The following is a 2,693-nucleotide window of genomic DNA, read 5'->3' on the forward strand; positions in this document are numbered from 1 at the left end:
GCCGCATGTCCATTGCTATCGCATGATGCTCTTTCGAATTTTCTTTAGCCAGAACAGTTAAAGACGCAATCATATTTTGTCCTCCGTCAGCCTTTTTGAGATGCAGTTCATATTTTTGTTTCCTTTCTGTGACTTCTTCTGCACATAATTCTGGGTGATTTATAGCAATTAGAAATCCATCACATTTTGAACAGGTGTCACTTTTTGGTAGTTTGAAGCCTACATTAAATTCAGATACGAAAATTTCTCTGAATTTACTTTCAGATACTGCAGGAACCTGCTTTTCCTTGCAGTATTCTGAGTATGTATCTCAAAATAAGGAAGCAATTGTGAGATCACAATCCAAATACACTTTATTAGGGTTCTGTTGCCTACTGTAATGACTGATATATTTCGATATGGCGTTGAGAAATTCTCTAACACTTTGTACAGCTTTGTCTTGAAATTTATATGGGTAGTTTCCATGTTTTCCTGAAAGAAAAAAAAAGATGAGCTTATATCCTCTTCCTAATAGAAATATTTGTGTAGTACTCAGTTTGAGTACATCCCTAACTTATAGCACAGAGTGACATACAAACCTCTTCCATCTACTTTTGGCACTGCAAATCTCTGCTTCATTTGATGTTGCAAATTCCTCACTCTTCGTGAATGTATCTGTAAGCCATGAACCCTTAGGAAAGCTTCCTTGCAGATCATGACTTCTATTCCGCATACCCTCACATTATAAGAAAATGTAACATCCCTGGATGATATTTTCTTGGAAGTCTTTTTTGGATAGTTTTGAAAGAAATTATGACAAATATAACAAAATTAAATAAATGTACAAAATATTAAACCATTTGTATTTAAATAGTGAACAAACCTCCGCTTTTTCGGTTCCATTTTCATACAGCTTATCAGGTAAGTATTCAGGGCATTAAAGTTTCTTATGTCCCAAAATGAATGAAAAATGCTTTCTTCCTCTGAAAGCAGTTTTGTGAAGCATTTAATTGAACAAGTACAGGGATTTCCTATAGTAGCAGCCTGAACAGTCTTGTGTGCTTTTAAAGACTTATACTGCTGACCAGCAGTTCATCGACATTTTGCTTTATTTTTCTTCCACTGATCAATATTTCGATTTCTTTTCCATGAAGGCTTTGGTTTTTTGGGTGATTCTTCATTTATTCTACTTATTTCAAAGTATAATATGAAGAGCAAAATAGTCTAAGAATTCGTGTGAGATATAGTCATAAGCCACACAAAACATTAAATTTCGCTAAAATCACATTAATAAGAAAATATTTTCTACACATCTTTTGCCTTTGAAACTACATTATTGCACCATTAAGCAGTAATATAAATGTGCCCATCAAGTTTCATCATTAACACACAGGATGGCTGTGAAATGTGTTGCCAATGTTAAGAGAAACAAAGTCACAAGCTACAGGAAATTAATCTCCAGAAATAAACCGTTTAATTTCCTTATCGAAACATCATCTGAACTGGAACTGCTGGTCAATGGATGCCAAGATTCATCACTGTCAGGATTCAAAGGGTAAAGCTCTTCACTTCCACTACTGTCTGTGTCAAATATGCGTTGAAGACCCGAAGACGCTTCAGACGTTCCTGACCCACCCGCCATTTTGCGTGGCTTGTGACTATGTATCTTCTGAAACTACAGCATAGAACTGCACTCCATCATAGCCTGCCATCTGTTGCAGTAACAAGGAACTTTTTTAACTCATTGTGAAGAAGACATTGTTAAGAATGCCGCAACATGAAGAACTCAATTTCGTGAAAGTTGTGGCTTATGACTATATCTCCCCGAGCCCTTCAATTGCAAGAATCATTATCAGAAACAGTTTTCCATTTACCTGACGACGATGAAGCAATTCTTCTTCCATTCTTTGCGACATGCTTTCTGCTCTTCGCTCCAATTATGCGAAACCATCTGGCAGCAACTTTTCTTATCTTTAACTTTTCAGTTACAGTTGTGTAAAGGAAATGACAGACATCATAGCCTCATATGTAAGTTCCTCACATGTTTTTCGTCAGTCCTCTCTCAAAATGTCATTAACAATAACCTGAGAGGTATAGTCTCTTACAAAGGCCTTCCACTTCTTCAGTCATCCTAAGCGCTTACCCGACCTTCACGGAGACGAGAAGCCCAAAATGATACTGTGCTACGATCCACTACATTATTCCCACACTCGTTTTTCAAAGCGTTGGAAATTTCCGCTGGGTTCTTTCCACTTAGCGACTCGATTTTGATGTAGGTTCAAATGGCTCTAATCACTATGGCACTTAACATCTGAGGTCATCAGTCCCCTATACTTAGAACTACTTAAACCTAACTAACCTAAGGACATCACACACAACCATGCGCGGGGCAGGATTCGAACCTGCGACCGTAGCAGCAGGGCGGTTCCAGACTGAAGCGCCTAGAACCGCTCGGTCACAACGGCCGGCTCTGATGTAGGAAGGCTGGTCATTGTGTGTAACCTGACATGACTCGGTTTCAGCTTCTATTTTAAAACTGAGTTACTCGTGTACCAGCAAACACACACGACCATCACGCCTAATGTCTCACTCAGAACTGAAATGAATTTCAACTTGACGACGCCATTGTAGTGGTCGTGCATGCACTGTCTGCAGAACTTTTGAAATGGCCCTCGGAATACTTGTTTTTACTAGGAGCGATGAGACAGATGCTT

This window comes from Schistocerca cancellata, chromosome 5 (genome assembly GCF_023864275.1).
Source record: "Schistocerca cancellata isolate TAMUIC-IGC-003103 chromosome 5, iqSchCanc2.1, whole genome shotgun sequence".
Taxonomy (NCBI): domain Eukaryota; kingdom Metazoa; phylum Arthropoda; class Insecta; order Orthoptera; family Acrididae; genus Schistocerca; species Schistocerca cancellata.